Source organism: Neolamprologus multifasciatus, chromosome 1, assembly GCF_963576455.1.
Source record: "Neolamprologus multifasciatus chromosome 1, fNeoMul1.2, whole genome shotgun sequence".
Lineage (NCBI taxonomy): Eukaryota > Metazoa > Chordata > Actinopteri > Cichliformes > Cichlidae > Neolamprologus > Neolamprologus multifasciatus.
In genome coordinates, this window is record NC_140439.1 from 20,749,989 (window position 1) to 20,769,653 (window position 19,665).

The 19,665-nt window shown below is 38.6% G+C and overlaps 1 protein-coding gene across 3 annotated transcripts in view; it reads right to left on the reverse strand.

Moving 5' to 3' along the window:
• Positions 1-19,665, reverse strand: part of LOC146525675 (uncharacterized) — a 145,606-nt gene that overhangs the window by 97,862 nt on the left and 28,079 nt on the right. The window contains exon 3 of one of the 3 annotated variants that reach the window (XM_085162978.1): positions 9,013-9,071. The exons of the other annotated variants lie outside the window; for them this stretch is intronic. The gene's annotated coding sequence lies outside the window, so the exon portion shown is untranslated. The remainder of the gene's footprint in view (positions 1-9,012; positions 9,072-19,665) is intronic. 3 annotated transcript variants of the gene reach the window in all.

Genomic DNA, 19,665 nt, shown 5'->3' on the forward strand with positions numbered 1-19,665 from the left:
TGCATGAACATGCTTTTCAGCATCTCTTTATTGAGATGCTGAAAAGCATCTCAATTTATTGAGCACTTTTCACACACAGTTGCTGACCCTTGTCCTAGTGCAAAGACAAGTGGAAGCAGACAAAAACAACAAGCACGCATGGTACCAACTTTACCAGAGTCATTTAGACAGCTGTTAGCACATGATTCTCCTTATGGGGACCTGATATGTTTAATATGCTGCTGAGAATATAGCCCAGAAGAAGCGTATAGTATAGCTTTTATTGTGGAAAGAGCCATTTCTCTGTAATAAACTCTCTTTTCCAAAGATGAGTGATTTCTCGATTAGATAGATTTTATTTTATTTTATTACTTTGTTGTTTCAGTAACATTAAATTTAAAAACTGTACTTTTGAGTTAAAATACATATTTATAATTTTAATAAATGACAAATTTAAAAAGCATGAACATTTTTTGTATCGAAAAAATATCACACTTCCACTAGTTATGACAAAATCCCCAACACCACTTGCTGAAATATGCTACCCCAAACCCTGACAAAGTCTTCATCTTGTAGCACAGATGGCTGTAGACACTGTTGTACCACTCTGCCGACACTAACTTGAACCAAAATTTTCAACTCTGGATTCATCACTCCGTAAAGACCTATTGTCATGCATCTATAAATGAAAAATAAATAAATTTTAAAAAGTATCAATAGCACAAGAATAATCTTTAACCTTGTCCAAATATTGTTCACATACATTTCCACAACTTCATACATACATTATACTTGACACCCCTACAATGAAAACATGTATTTTTGTACAAAAGGACTTGACAAATAAATGCAGTATTTCTTTAAACATGGCAGGAAGTTTGCAAAATAAGTAAGAAATTAAAAGTATTTTTAATGTTATACACTGAATATAAAGTTTCATCGCTTGTATTATTGGTAAATGGCCTGTATTTGTATAGCGCTTTTCTAGTCCGTAAGGACCCCAAAGCGCTTTACAGAACCTGTCATCCACCCATTCACACACGCATTCACACACTGGTGATGGTAAGCTACATTGTAGCCACAGCCACCCTGGGGCGCACTGACAGGGCGAGGCTGCCGGACACTGGCGCCACCGGGTCCTCTGACCACCACCAGTAGGCAACAGGTGAAGTGTCTTGCCCACGGACACAACGACCAAGACTGTCCAAGCCGGGGCTCGAACCGGCAACCTTCCGATTACAAGGCGAACTCCCAACTCTTGAGCCATGATCACCCTATTATTACGACTTGTGCTGTAATTCTAAATACATTGTTTGTTCAGATGGCAACGCAGTATGTTGTTTTATCTGTTTTAAAGACCTGTTAATGTAGTTTATTGTAAAAGCAACTGCTGAAACACATATTTAGTCTTGCACACATCCTGATTGATTACACAGAGACTCATCTAACATAAATAAAGGGAAAAAAGATACATGGAAAGACAAAGAGAAGCAGAAACCGAGTGCAAAAGTGAGGTGTACAAGAGGTGTAACAAGGCAGGGGTTGTCTGGAACCCGTGGCCTAGGGCAGTACATGGAGAGAGATGAGCTGGTGTGCACACTGCAGGGTATTGTCTGTAAAGGTTGGGGCTCCTCTAACAACTACTGAGGCTAGGTTTGCTGAACAGTGGGTCACAACCTACTAGTGTTTGGTATGTTTATCTGTGCATTTCAACAATGTATTTCCAAAAAACAGCAAAGCAAGCCAAAACAGCAGACAGAGAAAATAAACGGGGGACATATAACAAAAGAAATAAACCAGACCCTTAGTAACAATTACTGACACACATTAATCAATGAATGTTTCTTCTGCCTCCTTCTACTGTGAACTGTGGGGCAGATGTGTTTAACAAAGTGCAGCCCTCCCAAGTACCTTCAAAACAGGATCCTTGAACACATAGCACTGTTCACCCGTTATGAAGCCACTGTCTGTGCCTGCCCTCTGCCAAGGCCTCCCACCCACACTTTTTATTTGTTCAGCGTGCACAATGTGACCTGGCCGCGCATATACCTGTGCTTCTCTTTATCTCCTGCTTCCCTGAGGAGAGCTTGTTGAAGCTGTGTTTCCACAGTATGATGTCCATGTTTGAGGAGATTTTTATTTCTAAAGGGTTATTATACCATGCTCATTATTTCTGACTTGATGCTAGCCACAACAGGCACAGCACACTGCTTGAAATGGATGTTCTAGCGCTTCCTAAACCTTGGTATTAAGTAGCCTCTTTGATCTCTCTCCACTGTGACAAAACAGCAGCACCGGGCCTCCTAAATGAACCACTCAGAACTCAAGCAGCGTGCAACAACATCAAGTAGAGCTGGGAAGAAAATATGCAGATCCTCTAGGAACACACCCCAAAAAGGACCTAAGTATAATTAACTACAATGAGCTGGAGGCAGATGTGTGACTCCAAAACATAAAAGAAATGCCTACCTTCAGTATTTTTCACAAATTGCACTGAAAATTAGGAGTTTACTTAATGGAAGTAGAGCATTTCATCTGTTAAAGGTTATTTGTTATCTTCAGGCACCCAGAAAAGACTTCAATTGTCTTGATCTTCACAGGTTTCACTGCCAATCATTAGCATGCTAATCTTGAGTGATTTTTCAGACCTAAAAGAAGCACATGGAAAGTCTTTGTCAGCCCAGGTTCCTGAAAGACCTCTACATTACATATGAGATAAAAGCTTTTTGAACTAAATTACAATACATCCTCCAAACACGGGCTGTACAAAGCATTCTGAAGTAGTGCAGGTGTTCACTGGACACAGGAGAAGTGAGCCCAAAGGCCTTTTTTGTGATACCATAATTCATCACAGGTAATAAGCTCTCAAATTACAGACAGAGCTGAATTCAGCCAACCCTTTACAAAAAGAAACAAACAAAACAAAACAAAACCAAAAAAAAAAAAAAAAAAAAAACCCACACATTAGTTTTGCCTTTCCTGAGTCTTACCAATAAGCAGATGGGGCCTGCAAGATTTACCTAGTAAAACGTAAGACTTTTAACCCAGACAAAATATACTTTAAGAACTCCACACCAACCCAAACAAAAGAGCACAATGAAAAGCCATATCATATCAACATTCAATCAGTACAACCCAAAGATAAGATAAGAAGCATAATATAAATGGACAAATTAACCAATTAAATGCTAAGTGATTTAACACAATTTAGATTATTGCTGTAAACTTCCCCTTTCAGATTGTAAGCTTGATGGTGCTGGCTGAAACTCTACTAAGTCAATTTTGCTTTTAGTTTCGAGTTATATACTTCCCCAAAAAGTCTGGAATTGGATAATAAAACTCTTCTTTTTAACCTAAAGAGCTGGCTTTGGGGGACAATTTTTAGGTACCTTTAGAAATATAGACTTTTAGTATCTTTTAAGGTCTTTTTTTCTGGAGAATAAATCTAGAATAAAACTACTATCTTCAGCACTGTAAGACCTACAAATACCTTCTAAAATGAAAAAACCTGAACCTTCCCAGTATTTGGAAAAACCATCTCAATGTAGCATTTCAATGAATTTTAAAAGAGTAAAACAAAAAAATTAATTAACAACTTTTTAACAAACATCTTTAAAAAAAAAAGAATCCAGTTTGATTTGTGTATAAAGCTACGATAACACAAAAGCAGACAAAAATGGCTAAAAATGGCATAAAGTTAAATTGGTGGATATTCTTATACTAGCTACAATAAGGCTAATTTATTAGAAATGTATATCACAAACATTTTGGCTTGGTGTCCGTCATCCACATCTAGCTGCTACCTCACAAAATCCTTTGACTAATACCAGCTCAAACAGTTCTTCCAACCAGACATTCACTAGGCTAATTGCTAGGGATCACTACTTTTATTTAAGAAGAACTCAAATTCATAATGACTCCTTATTACAAATTCTATCAGCAAATGCACAATGGAAACATCAAAAAGTGCTGACAGGGTGACTGGGAGCAAAGAAGAGGCTCCATGATTATTCACCTCAAAGCAGAGCCTCTGTGAGGACATGCACTGGAGAACTAGGACTGTAACACGTGTGGCAAAAATAAATACGGGGCAACAGAAATTCTCATTTTCCAATTGGGATAATTCACTGCTCTGAAATTGAAATGTATTATTGGTAACCATTCCCAAAAGGAAAAAGCACTTTTTGGGGGTTGATTAGCCCAGTTGAAGGAATACCAGTGTAGATAGGATAATGTAGTTTGCTAGATTAGAAATGATAGCTACACGGTAAAATGACATAAAGGAAATAATAAAATATAACACCTAGTGGAACCACGATGAACGTACACTGAAAATGTGCACTTCAGTAAATAATCAGACAATGTCAATTATGTGAAAATGGGCTGGCTATGGAGCATTTCTATTCCGGCACTGGCACAATCAACCTTTTAATGGCAGGCTGTTAGATAATAGCTTTCTGTCTGTTGGCCTCCAGTTTGAGGACCCAACATATCCTTTTCACATGCTACAGAGTGGCAGTGGTAGTGTTTAAGTGTTTAACAGATCCATCACAGTGTTCAGAGACTGATGAAATCCACACTGCCTCAGGAGTAGAAGTGAGTAAGTTAGAAATCAAGAAAACATGGAATATGCTAAGATTCAAATGTGACAGCGCCAGACAAACAAAGGTAACTGCCTGCACAAAACCTTTATAAATGTACAAAACATGCACTCTGCTGCTATGGTCCAGTGCCAGACATTACAAAATATCCCCCATTGTTGACTGAAGCTTTTACTATTTCATTATTAGCCATAGTTGCTTCCTTAATGCTATAATGGCTACTTATGCTATTGGGTAACTGCTAATAGTTAAGCAGCTAATGCTAAGGTACGTGCCAGTCAGGTTAACACTATTTAATACTTCAAGGTCTTAGAGACCCGACTTTTACTGAAAACAGAAAAGAAATTTAAAATTCCTCATGAAGACTTGTTCGGTGTTGTAAATGTCAGCTACTTCAGTTGCAAGTTAGGGGCGGGTCTGCCTGCCTGCCTGCAGCAATGCTGTATAAAGTAGTGTGTCAGCTGGAGGATGTAAAGATCAATAACGGTATCAGTAATGATGCAAATGAGCATCTAATCTGACACTGATGTTTAGTATCGATTGGCATCTGAAAATTGATTTGTTTGACAACGCTAACTGCCAAATACTTGTGACCATCAGCAACAATTTCTAAGAGACAACAGAATAAGAATAATGAGTTTCCTCCTTTATGCTCAATACCTGCCAAAAAAGCACAAGTTTAAAAAAAAAGGATCCATTTTGCTCACTCACATATTTCATTCCATACTTTCCCCTCTCACCCATACTAACCTAGCCCTCCACCTACAAAGCCCATTCTTCAACACAACTGGGGAATTTCAATCCTATTTCATATCCTAGAACAAATTCCTTCCCTGATTACTGATGCATTTCAAAGCAGGCATCATTATATTTTCAGACCACTTTCTTTTAAAAATGTACTGAAAACCTTTATGCTGGTTCCCAGGGGCCCCCTTCTCTTCTTCTGTTATGCTCTTATTAGTCTGACTCTCCTACTGCCTGCTGGGGGATCCACATTGCTATTCATTTTCTGTATCTCTGACCTCTGTGTGGATGAAATTCATCTGGTCTATCCCTTGTTCTTTACATTACTGTGGAGACAAGCAGCTACTGTCTGGTGCAGCTATTAAAACATAAACACCATTAAATAAAAATGTGGAGCAGTGAGGGATGTAGAAAGAGCCAAAGAGAAGCATGGAGGAAAAAAATGACTTTCTGCGGTGCTTATAGTCCAGTGTAATTGAATTGCAGTCTATTCTGTAATGAGTAATGTTATGTATGAAGTTAGGAAAAAGAGCTTTTACAACTTCCACTGATACACATATTGAATGCAAATATTTAGAATCTATCAGCTGTATTATTCCCAACACAATATTGGCTCACCTCTTTGGCTAAATTCATGTCATGGATTCTCTTGGGAAAAAAAAAAAAGTAAAAGTCCAATAAAATAAATAAATTTAAAACGAGACCTTGGAAAATTCTAAAACTCTGCACTCCAAAAGACTTTTTCCATTTATAAATTTTTGAATGGCCCTGAGAGCTATCATTTTTTGCGATTCTTCTCCAAACCTCACCAATCGCTAATTTTCAACTGGACTGGGTACTGAACACCCATATCCTTGTGGTTATAAGGATTTAAGGATTATTTATAACTACACCTGCAAACTATAGAATGAGTGTTTCACCCCCAAAAAAGTGAATTTTTTTAATTGTATATTTTTAGAAGAACTATTAGTTTCAGTGACCTGAAGCTGTTGTCCAAGGGAAAGTAACTATTTATTTCAGATACATTTAAATAATTAAGCTGTTTAAAAGACTGCAACATTAAATAAATTCAGTGATTTAAATTTACTACACTACACTGGCAGAGATCATTGTTGACTCAAGATTGTTTTCTGTGTGTTTTTCTCTGTGTTTATGATTTGCAAAAGAGACTGACAGACAAGTTATTCATTTTAATTGATGTGGAACCACTAGAAGCCTTTAAAGGACATTTCATTAAAAGTCAGAATTTAAAAGTCTGAAACATTAATTAATAAAAATTCACCCGACGGCAGTCTGCCTTTAATCAACCAAGAGCATAGGTAGGAAAAGAGCAAGAGACAGAATGATGACCAGTGGAGGAAAGGAGGAGCTTTTATTGCCAGAGTCTTTAATGCAAACCACGAGTCACTTGCCCGGCTAGGAAACCCTGCAAAGAACTGCTTGAGTTGATGAGCTCGTCCAGCTGAATGATATACATCGCCAGGCATAGGCGAGAGCTGTCCATTAGTTACAAGGGTTCCTGTAATGCTCCACTCCAGTACATTATTTCCAAATGCATCAGTCAGCGTCATGCAACACAGATAAATTCTAATGGTTAAGATCTGTAATGCATAGCCTCACCGCTGCTATATTACGCTACAGGTTAGGAGGGCAGTAAGAGAGAGGGGGGAAAAATGTAATTTATTTTTCACTGTAGCCAGTATTCTTCCCATTAGCTTCAAACGTGAGATAAGTTATGGACTTTAACGAGCACCTTTAGCCACCAGAGCACGCTGCACACAAGACTGCCGGGAGAAGAGGTGTGTTGAGGGCTAAGGCAGGAGGGACTGGCAATCTGAATGGATGGCATGGATGACCCACTAACATGTGGCTCACAGTCCTCGGTGTGATACAAATGCTAATTATACCAGAAGATTAATTAAAATCATTCAACCATGAATAGCAAGAAATTCTTGTGACAACTTAACAACGGTCCCATATAACGCATCTTATATGAATTATAATTTAAAGTGGGGGGCTTCATGGAGGCCATTCACATAAAATGAATGACCACCTTTGTTTTTTTGAATCATGCAGAGGCGGCCTTGCCTTATGCCTAAATACACATATGTTTGTAGATTTACTAATCCAATGTCATGGCTGCAAAAGGCACAGCTGTCCTGACCTTTCAAAAAGCTGTGGGATCACTTCCTGTGTATCAGACAGGCAAAGGCAGGAGCTATAAGAGTGCACACACACACACGTACGCACACTGATGTCACCCTAAAGCTAGGACAACCATAGTACACTAGAAAAGGTCACACGTATCTTAATTTCCTAGATTGTGTGCTTCCGTTTATTAAATGATCAACTAAGCCTGTAAGGCTGTTTCTCACAACCTCATACATAAGTCCAATCTGATTTATGTGTTCGTTATTGACCTAGCAAATATTAGGACCGCATAACTTAAATATATAATGTATAAATAATCTACAAACTATTGTTAAGGCACTGTCACAGAGGTTAAGGTTGTTATTACTAGAAGATAATAGTTTGAATGATTTTAAGATGAAATAACATCTCAGCATTGCTTATACATCTCACTTGTTTCTACTCAGAGAAAGCTTTTTTAAAAAAGCTATGTAGGAACACAGAATTATTGCTGCAATATTACATATTCACAAATGTGAAACAATATTACAATACTGTGTGTGAAATAACGTGAAGTAATATTACAAGAATTTATCATTAATCTGTGATTGCTTTGTACATTTCTTTATGTTTCTGTATTCAGCAAAGGACCATCTCACTTTAGACTTACAAGGTATGCATTCACATGCCTTCTTTACCTTCACTGACTTTTGTCTTTAAGTAGCCTTGAGCTACACTGTTTATCCCTCAGAATATATCTTACTGTCAGCATAAAATAAATGTATTTAAACTCTCGCTACATGTTCAAATTATAGCTCTATTCAGTGAGCCATTTTTGTCAATGCTAACACATTTGAATGTCAATACTTTAGTGCTGCTCCCTCATTCTGCTCATTCAATTAAACAGGCCAGAACCTATTTGTATATGTAATTAAGTATGCAGAGACAATGCATGTAGGATTCTTCAAGCAAATACATCCTTCAACAGATAACCTAAAATTCTCTCAGTAAATTTGTTGCAGTTTTCCAGCTTTTAAAACCTAATTGGTGTTAGCGCATAAGAAGAGACTACACTGGCAGAGATCATGAAGGAAAATAGCTATTTATTTAATCAAAAGCTAAAACAACTAAAGCTAATGTCCAATTTCAAACTTAACTAGCTGTGTGCTCAAAAGAAAAGACAGCAAGTCTGCAGCAGGTACTACATAGTCTCGTCGTACATCCCATCATGTGCCAGCTGTGTTTATCCCAGTAAAACTGCTGAGGCTTTAATGCAGATGAATTATGAAAAGACTACAAGAGTCTTAATTACTGCACTCCCTCTACCCAGTCTGAATAATGCAAGATTCTGCTTACAACTACGATAATGTGCACTGAATGCAGTAGTCAACATAACTGCTTAACACAGCGTTAGTCCCCTTTGTACAGGTGTGCATTTCAGGATTAGACTCATCAGAGTGCATGTGCGAGTACACAGATGAGTATGCTTCTACTAATGTGGCATGTGGTGCATGCTAAATGCAACCATTTAGGGACATGTGGCAGTGGACGTGTTTACCCTCTGGCACTTGTCTCCGGTTCATCGAGGGTGAGAAGGCAGGGGGGCTGTGGTAGCATCTGCTGGTAAGAGCAGAGGGAAGTGCAATGAGGCAGAAGACATGCAAAAACACATCCACACATGCACACAGACACATGCAAATACCTGCACTGCAATAACTGCCACGACGAATGTGAAAATATAATTAGACAATGACAGATAACACAGAGCTTGGCTGTCATGTTGACAAAGCAGACTTTCTGAGCTGCTGATTCAGGCACAGGCAGACAGCGATCTTATCGACTGTACATCTCACTAAACATTGACAGAAAAATTCTAAGAAGCAGCGATTTAAATTTAAAGTTGGCTAAACTCAACTATCTGACTTGTTGAAGCCATATATAAATGTCATGTTTGGCATTTTTTTACTTGCCAAAGCAACAGAGTAGTTTAATTCTGCTGTTAAGAAAGGCACATTGAATTCTGACCTGATGATGTTGAGGAGGAGGCTGTATGTGTTTCACAGCAGGATCTACTCACACACTGAAATAAAGGCTTCTGTTAAGCCTCCAATATCAATGTCCAGATGCTGAAATGACACTCAATGTCTGTAAAAATGTGGAAGCTACACTCATATGAAGTAAATTCCAATAAGACTATATTAGATCTTTCTTTTTCTTTGCCTGGTTGATGTCTTTATCATGACCACATTAAATATCATTTCAGCCTATCAGCCTATATTTACACAGGTACTACATCACACAATAAGGCTTTTCCTCATACATCAAAAATAATACCAAACACAGTGAAACATTCATACACACGAGGTAATAGCTAGCAGGTGACTACTTACTCACATTTTGCTAAAACAAAATTCAACCTCTTATAACATTTTTAGAACCAGATACCTTTTCAACCCCCACCAGATCTTAAAAATCTTATTGCTAAAATTTAAACTATATTTAACACAGACGAAATGCAATTATATCCTTAAATTGAGAGAGCACACTTCCCCCCTCCAACAATGCATGCTTTTACATAGGCTGGGTGACATTATTCACGGATGGCTGGATTTGTGGATAGATCCATTTGCGTCTCTGTGATTTCAGATGCTGTTAACCAGAATGCTAAAACCTTCATGTTAGTGGAACAAGATTGCTACTTTTATGGGAACGTCTTGTGCTGAAATAAATTCTCACCTCCTAATGTGTGCTGAGAGATCAAGGGGTGCACTGAATGTGGAGGGAGCTGTCAGTGAAAGTAACAATCTAGCCTTGCTTCTCATTTATGCTTTTCCTTTAAAACACAATCGCTCTGTACCATCATACTGTGGTTGCAGGCTACAGCTATGATATCACATTCACCAAGCTGATAAATATTCAGGATTATAGTGTGCCCCAAAATTCATTTCATTTCATCACAACAATCATATATTTTAGGAATTACGTGTATTAAAAGATCATTTTACACAGATTTTAGAGAGCCAACCTAACTGTGTACGATCTAAAAGAACGCATGACAACAAACTATCTTGTTCTTAAAGACAGATATAATCAAACACTATATTCTGAGTCCAAAACTGATTTATCACAATTATAGTGAAAAAATCTGGCAGAAATAAATCCACAACAGCAACAGAAGACGAAAAAATTTGTACTTTTTAATTAATCTAATCTTTGTGTTTTGTATTGATGTTTATTGTTATCTTATTGAAACTCTTTACTCTCCAAACTAGTTCATCAAAACGGAAACATATAACAAACATTTTCGTTCTCAGTGTGAAAAGTTACGTGAAAATACAGAAGAAGAAAAAAACATTAATCCCTCGGACCTAGATAAATAATCTGATGCCTTGCCTTGTTGATTTTATAAGGAGTATATTTAATACTCTTATGGAACAAACACTTTCCTTTTCAGCTATAAAGCTGCTCAATGAAAAAATAAAAATAGAAAGTGAAAAACTATAATACATTCAATAGATGGACTAATCCATTTTGATTTTATTCATCCAAGGACATTATTGTTACCATTATGAGTCATAACATGTTTATAACAAGTATAAACAAGGATTTCCAGAGTATGTAGCTGCAAACAGCAATGAAGGGGCATAGCGTTTCAGCTGGGCAAAGTTGCCATGACAACTTGATATGACTATGACAACATTATGGCTGTAAACAATAACAGGCGAAAAACATTTTCTTTACTGCAGTGCCACACCAGTGGTAAGAAAAGTATGCTGGTGGCAAGTCCATACATCATTTGGTTTGGCTGTAAAGGTCCCAACCAACTAGGCCTGTATGACAAGCCGACATGTCTCAGACTTGGCACACATATTACCACACAAGAACTGTTTAGTAAAAACAGGTCACTGGTTAAAAGGCAAAACTTTTCTTTTTTTAATTACTATTAGAAATACAATGATGTGCAAATACAGTCCCGAATCAAAAGTTTAAGACCACCTGAAGAATGGCAATGGTTATGGAAAAAACAAGTCAAGTGGAAGACCCAAAAAAGTTCACCAGCACTGAGCCAGAGGATCCAAACAACTGTCCGTCAAGACACTGGATGATCCTCGAACCAAATTACGCCCGTTACTGGTACCAACTGCAGCCCCATAACCATCAGATGGCATCTGAGACTGAAGGGCTTCAAAAACAAAAATGTCTTCAAAGGCTTCGTCTCCTTGAACGCAACAGAACTGACCGTTTGGGCTTTGCAAGAGAGCACCAAACATGGGACACTGAAGGGTGGAAGAAAGTTTTATTCTCTGATGAGATCTTTATGGTCCTGATGGTTTCTTACATTATTGGCATGACAAGCAGATCCCACCTGAGATGTTTTCTACATGCTACAGTGAAGGGGTGCCATAATAGTCTGGGGTGCCTTTTCCTTTCTTCTTTTTCCTGTAGTGGAACAATGGGGCTTCAGGGGGTGCAGGGGTGTCAAACGGGCGCTGGCTATGTCCACATGTTGGAAAGAGCATCCTTCGTGACTGAGGGCTCTCGTCTGTGTGGTAACAACTGGGTTTTTCAACAGGACAACGCTACAGTACACAATGCCTGCAGGACAAGGAGTTTCTTCCAGGAGAATAACATCAGTTCTCAATCCAGTTGAGAACCTTTGGGGAAGGACGGCAAGGAACTTTTACAAAAATGGACAACAGTTCCAGACAGTAGATGCCGTTCGTGGGGTCGTCTTCACCACTTGGACAAATGTTCCTACTTACCTCATGGAAATACCTGCATCAAGCATGCCGCAACAAAATTTTGAAATGTTTTGTTGCATATTGAAACTCTACTTGGAACCTTGTTAAGATAAACCATGAAAAATTAAGGGTTTTTTGCCATTTTTCAAGTGGTCTTAAACTTTTGATCGGGACTGTATGAGCTGTTTGACTGCATACAACAACACAGGTAAATACTTGCTCATACATGATAGCATGTAGCTTTGGCTATTAGTGACTTCTTCATTGTGAGCAAGAAATACACAAAATTCACCAAAGTAAGTGTCAGCAAACCACTATGAAAATTTTTGTAACAAACCTAATGAGATACTTAAATCTCATTAGGTATCCTAATAAGCTAACAAAGGGAAATGACTTAAGCTAAAGCTAGCTAGAGTTCAGAGTCAGCCACAAACTAGCAGCCTCGGTATGAGCAAAACATCTAAACGGTTATGAGGAAAATTATAGAGATGAGTTTAAAAAAAAAAAGAGAGAAAGACAGAAAAATTAATGCAGATGTCCTGTTATCTGGAGAAGTTATAAACATATTGGAAAATGATGTAGGTACCTGACTTTTGGCTTTTTATATCAATGTGATGTAACTGTAAAATAAGTAGGGTAATGGTGGGTGTATAGCAACTTTTTCCATGTAATTATTTTCCAATAGCAAGGCACTTTATTTGCAACTGATTCATTGAGAGAAAACCTATAACTTACGCAAGTTTGTGGAAATGTTTAACAATTTATTTTATTATGAAATAGAATTCTGCATAGAAGAAAGGTGTCACTTATAGCTCTTAGAAAGAAAATCATAAACTGCAAAAAACTGTGTTGCCTTTTTAAGCCAAATGCTTCAATGTTCTGTGCTTCAGAAAATGATGTCCACATCCACATTACATATTACAACTTTGGTGTTGCACAGATGTGTTTTAAAAAAAAATTCTGATTAATAGTTTAACTTGTCTGTAATAAACAGATATTTAAATATATAAAATACATGACAACTTTTGTTTATAAAAAATTTAATAAAACCCAATATGGTGATATTTCCATGATCTTTAAACTGGGTTTACACAGTACCTAATTTTGAAAAAATAGCTATATGGCCTAAAGGTTAAGTGCATGAATGTATATTGGGGCAAAGTTAGAGTCAATAAACCTTGCGGGTGCTGTCCCAGTCAATGTAACAAATTTCACAACTTTTTAGCAAACACTTTCAATACTTTAGTTGTCTACAGTTTTGCTGATTGCCCTAACCAACTACATTCAGTCAGATGACTACTGTGATAATATTGTACTACACTGACCATATTTCTCTTTGGTTCAGTCCCGAGCAACATACTGACAAAGTGCTAAAAACTATTTTAATACCCTGATTTGGCAATGAATTTTACAAAGTTGTAGTAAGTAAACAGATGCTTGCTGTATAATTTAATTATATATATATATATATATATATATATATATATATATATATATATATATATATATATATATATATATATATATATATATATATATATATACACTGGAAATTCAGAATCACTTTAAATTATAGCTAATTATAGCTAATTATGGGGAAGCTAGTATAAATTACTAGCTTCCCCAATGATGGATAGACATATTTAATCCTCCGCCTCATACTGCACCAATGAGAAAGGTTCATCAGGGTAGGTAGGTTTAGGGTTAGCATCTATGGGGAAGACTGTATGCTAGTTTGGAAGTTAGTTACATGAAAATGTAATATCATTAGACAATAGGAGTTACTTTGGTATATTCCTGCATGTTATATATAGTCACGGAAACCTTCATGGGAATGCATTTTATTTTTAACGCGTTTTATATTTCTGACAATAACACTTGTTCAAACTACCCAAACTATTACAATCACATTTTTTTTATCTTAGGTAATAATACTGATCTAAGAGTTAAAAACTTACAGTACTTGTATGTACCATTTTGCTGAAATCTCAGCGTTTTGGGTCATTCTTATGGCCAAATCGTTCTTCATTAGTGCCTTTGATCAACAGTAATTAACAGCACGTATTTACATTCACTAATAATAAATCACACAACCCTGCAATTAAGAGGGCTAATTTATAAAATAATTTCATGCAAACTCAATCAGTGATCGTGATGTTTAAATAATTTTATAACATGATCACTTTGCTTATTAAAGCAACCAGTTTGTGAAATCAGCCGTACATTAACGCAAGTTTTCTAATGCATATTCATCTTACGGCATTTAAATGGAAATATTACCCCGCTTTGTGTTATTCAATAGATTAAATGTCCTGCGTAATCCCAGAAAGCCGTGAGTACAGTTACATGTCCAACTAATTGCCGCATGAATACCATACATATTGAAATCTAACCTTGGCAATTTCACAGCCTCATTACGGAGCAGAAATTATGACTTTAAAAAAAATGCAAAACGAGAATCGTTACAAGATGAAAAAGCAATGGAAAATCATCTGACAGTCTAATTTAGAAACGTGCAAGCTGGAATCAGCGAAACGAACCATAACAGCGTGCAAGACAGAATTTTAACAGCCGAAAGGTAAAATTACAAAATAATAAATAATGCGATGGGAGAGTCAGTATTTCCACACGATAGTTCTCTCATCTTCTATAATCCAAAGTCGTCATACAGCAACAGAGATGGTGAGACATTCATCAAAGCATGTGTATATATCTGTGTACATTTGTTAAACAAGCAAGGAGAGCGACATGCTGACTTACATAACACAACCTCCTTCATCTCTTTCTGCTTCTCATGTGCCCTAATGGACACAAACACACACAGGCATACAGACTCACACACATACACACATGTCCACTGCTACACAATAATTGTCCAAGAAGGAGGGAACAGATGCCCCTTCAGGCTCAGGAAGAGGTGGGCACACTCACTGTGCTTGTGTGCAATGGGGTAGTCTTGGAATAAACACCTTTCTACAATCACAATCTCAGCTGTGTCTAAGCATAAGGAAACACAGAAAGATTCCAACTTCCAGGACAGAGGCAGCTGATGCAAAAATATGACGGCATGACATCTGGAATTTCTGTGGTTACAGGGCCTGAAGAAGAATTCAGAAAACAAACATCTTTTTTTTCTTTTTTTAAAACATTCTTGTCCTCAGTGAGTTGGAGTGCAGGGAAGGATGCCTTTTATCCAACGGTGTCCCTGGTGGCTTTTTTCCTCCGGAATTGTCTCTTTAGCCATTAGCCTCATATCAAATATGCAAAGCAGGCCAATCGTTACAAACGAGTCGTAATAGAATAATTGCAGCAAGCAGGATCCTGCTGGGGAATGAAAAGCCCAAACAATTGGCGTGCAATTTATATCACACATGAGGATGTCTGGTCCTACTCTCCCTGGATTCAGCCTGGATGGCTCTGTGCTGGGCTTGGCTGGGCTGAGTGGTGGCATCCCAGGGTACTAGTGGAGACTGACTGGAGCCCACACACGCATGCCTTGAGATACAGCCTCTCTCTCCTATGTTTCTCTCTCCTCTCCATCCCACCCAGCACTCGGCTGCCTTCATCCAACTGAGTCATGAGGAAATCCTCCACAAGAGGAAAAAGCTGCCAGCTCCAATGGCAAAAAAAAGCATTCTCAAAAGCGGGCATCAAAGAAAAGGGAAAGAGTGAACAACAAACGCTCACACAACAAGACAAAAGGAATAGTCAGAAAACGCTGTCGCTCCGCCCAGTCAAAATCTTCCGCCTTTGTTTTTTGCCTCTCATTTTATTTAGTTTCGCAGTTGTTTTAGAGAATTAGCATCTGGTACTGAGCCTTTGTAGAGGGATTTATGTGCCCCCCTACACATTTCTCCCATACCACCCATTCCCTCCCTTCGCCTTCTTATCCCCCCATCAGTCTGCCAGACAAGTTTTTTCCCACCCAGTCAAAGTACCCAGCCAGCAACCCCTTTTGTGGGTGTGCTTGTTTAGTGTGGGTCTGGTCTGTTAGAGTGGTGCGTGTCGTGCCAGCCTGGATAGGAGGAGAAGCGAGGTGAAAAAAAAAAACTCTTTGTAAGTTATGGGAACACTATGAGACAGACGCAGGCGCTCATAAATTATACAGCTCATTTGCATATTCTTGGCATAAGACATTATGCAAATACTGGCCAATTTGCATAATGAATTCCTCTTGTTGCCTCAATTGCCCAGTTGCTGCTTTTTATTTAATAATAAAAAAGTGTGAAACAATAATAACAGCATGTTTGAGACCTATGAATCACTTTGGCACTGCTTCCCTGAAACATCAGATTTAGAAAAGACTTAACTTTGATCACACAGCTAAGTAATTACCAACGATAAATTGTGTCCAGTATATAAGACGAAAGAAATAGAGGCAATTTAATTAACGTAAAAATCATATGAAGTCACACAGCTCCCGAAGCATCCATAAACTTCTCGCTTAATTAGTCTATTCTTATTCAACACTTAAAGCAAGCCACTGCATTGCTAATTAAGAGCAGCGAACATACCCTCTTCGAAAGGGAGGGTCATTTTTATTAAATAATTAAAATATTTCTATCTCCCGCCTTTGAATCTCATCTGCGCCGTACCAAACGACTAGAATAAAAGGCAACGAAAGAGAAAGCAGCTGTGTCCAAGATAATTATTTAATCAAATATGCGCTGCTGATGAAAACGCTAATCACAAACAAGAAAGAAAAGATCATTAGTGCTAGTTTAACCAGTGCTTTACCAAAAATGTCGCAATACATAGTCGTTTGGCTGTTACGCTTCTTATTCGTGTCTGACAAAAATAACAGCAAAACAGACGGTAGGAGGCAGGATAAATGATCGGGAAGCAATTAAAGAAAATTACAAACCGAGCAAGCGAGAGAGGAAAGAGAGAAGTGTGTAGTGTGAGCGAAAAGGCAAGAAGACAGAATTGAGGAAAATATAGCAAAGAAAGAAAAACCAAAGGGTGGTACGAGGCATAGGCAGCTCTCTGATTGTTTATAAAATGCTAGGACAACACAGTCCTGTAGGATCAAACTGTTTAATGTCAACTTCAATCAGCTACAGGCTGATAAACTGGGATTGAGATTCTTCACTGTGCACTGTGACACAAACAGCCACAGCTCGCCCTGGTTTTGTTGCACTACATTAGGGTTGCTATTTGTTGGTCGAAGCTCTATCACCATTCAGTACCAGGGCAGAGGAAAGGCGAAGCAGCACTGATGCCTGGCACGTGGGTTACACGGCGGGGCACAAAACCTGCATTCGAAACTCGGCTTCTAGAATCAATTAACTCAAATGTTAATTAATGTCTAGCCACAGAAGAAAAGAGGGCGAGGGAAGGTGGGTGTACTGGGCATGTGGAAGAAAGGCTAGGGAGAGGAGGAGGGTGAGTAAGAGAGGGACTGAGATAGAAAGGGGATGGGCAAATAAGGGAAACAAGGAGCGAATGCGGTTGATGGCAGGGAGAAGTTGGCACAGTGCCATCCATTCAGTGGTAGCACCAAGGCGGACTTCTGTCGCTCTCTAGGGTAGGTAGTTAGATGTAGCCAGGGAGACGGAAGGATGCTGCTGTCATTTTGGTAGCATCATAAGGTTTTAGTTCCTCTTTTTTCAATTTTTTTTAAAATTGTTGTTCTTTTTATTTATTTATTTTATTTTTAATAATGGCCTGTTTAGTCAATATTAAAAGTTGGAGTGAAGATAAGGGCCTTGAGACACACATTCATTAGTCAGGACTATCCAAGGAGGACCTTGTGAACATCTGATGAAGATCTGAAGATGCGAGTTGAAAGAACTCCGGGAGCTATCAATAACATGGATTAGGTGTTGCAGCATGGCACATTGATGAGAATACAAGGGTGGATATCAGGTACTTCGAAATACAGCAAAAAGTCTGCAGATCACAGACTACGTAAGACAGGAAGTCCATTCGAGACGATTGGTGCCAGGTGCACAAGCGTGGAAAACGGTGGCAGCGACACATGGGATTAATTAAGAAGACGTAAAATTGAAAACAAAAACAATAGGAACTCAAGGATGTTTTGTTGTTCTAGTGATAAAGGGGGGTGTGGCGGTGGCACAAGAAAAAGCTCCTCCCTTACGCTCCTTCTTGCTCTCTCCCTCTAACCATCTGAGGCACTGCTCTCTATGCCAGCCAGCCAGCCATCTGGGCAGGAGATGCTATGCCAACTCATTCATTTAACAGTAAAGGATATATCTTTTGAAGATGGCAAATCAACCTCGCAGCTGGCATTTAAAGACTTGGGTAAAAGTCACGTGTTTGGAGGATTGCCAAGGAGTAATATGGCACTTACGGGTCTCAAGTGGTGTGCCAGCGGGAACGTAATGGCATCTGGCACGAAATCCAGCGAAGGACGAAGGAAATATACCACGATAAAGCCAAGTCGACACAAACGGATACCCTTCACATACCAGCTGCCAAAAACAATAGCGAACAGAACAAACAGAGAAATTACGGTATCAGATACGACTAATTGGAGTAAAATTTACTGCGTTAATTAGAAACACATTCAATCAAAGGAACGACTTCTCAGGGGATCAAAGAAAAGAAAAACACAACCATGATGAAGCCAGACGAAAGCACAGAACTGTTCAAGTCTTAGTAGAGGGCGTGAAGAGAGTGCCTCTTTATGTGCCAACTCCCTTCGCTCTATACGCAATGTTTTCTCCATTGTAAACTACCATTTCTTATTGCACTGGTTGGCAGCCACAATGAAAGAGTACTACTACTGCAACAGACAGTACCAATCTGCCAATCGCTCGCAAGAGGAGGAGGGGGTAAAGAGTAGACCTAAGGGGCTATGCCTGAAGCTCAATAGCAGCTGTTTACAATGTCACAGATACAAAAGAGAGAAAAAATGCAAACACGAGGATGCATACTAATGAACTGCCAAAACAAATTATAATCAGCAGCCAGACAGCAATTAATCTTTTCCTCTTTGTTTTCAACTTGTGGTTATCAAAAGTAATAACACGTTCTGTGCCCCACTGAATATTTTACTACTTCTAAGAGAAAAGAAATCTGCATAAAAAGATCAGAATTTCTTCATGTGTAGCAAGTCAATCAATAGCAGAGAGCAATGCCGTCATTCTAGCGATTCATCTACATTCCCAACAATTGTAACAGACTTTAATTCCTATAGGCTCGATATACGTGGCAGCCTGAGAGCCAAGTGAGAGAGTTGGCATGGAAATGACTGGAAGTTATTGGAATGGGCACAGAAAGCATGGGAACAAGGAGACAAGCCGAGTTCAAGAAACACCGAAGGGGAGGTGCTGGCCTGGCTGCAGCCACACTGGGGGTAGTGAGGCCGTGGGAACTCATTACATCTTCCACACCCACACTCCACAGCTCCACGACTTTTTTTTTTTTTGCCCCCTTCTTGCCCACCACCCAAAAGAAATGAACAAACTCCACCCTTTGAGGATATACCCTCCCGCACTAAACTA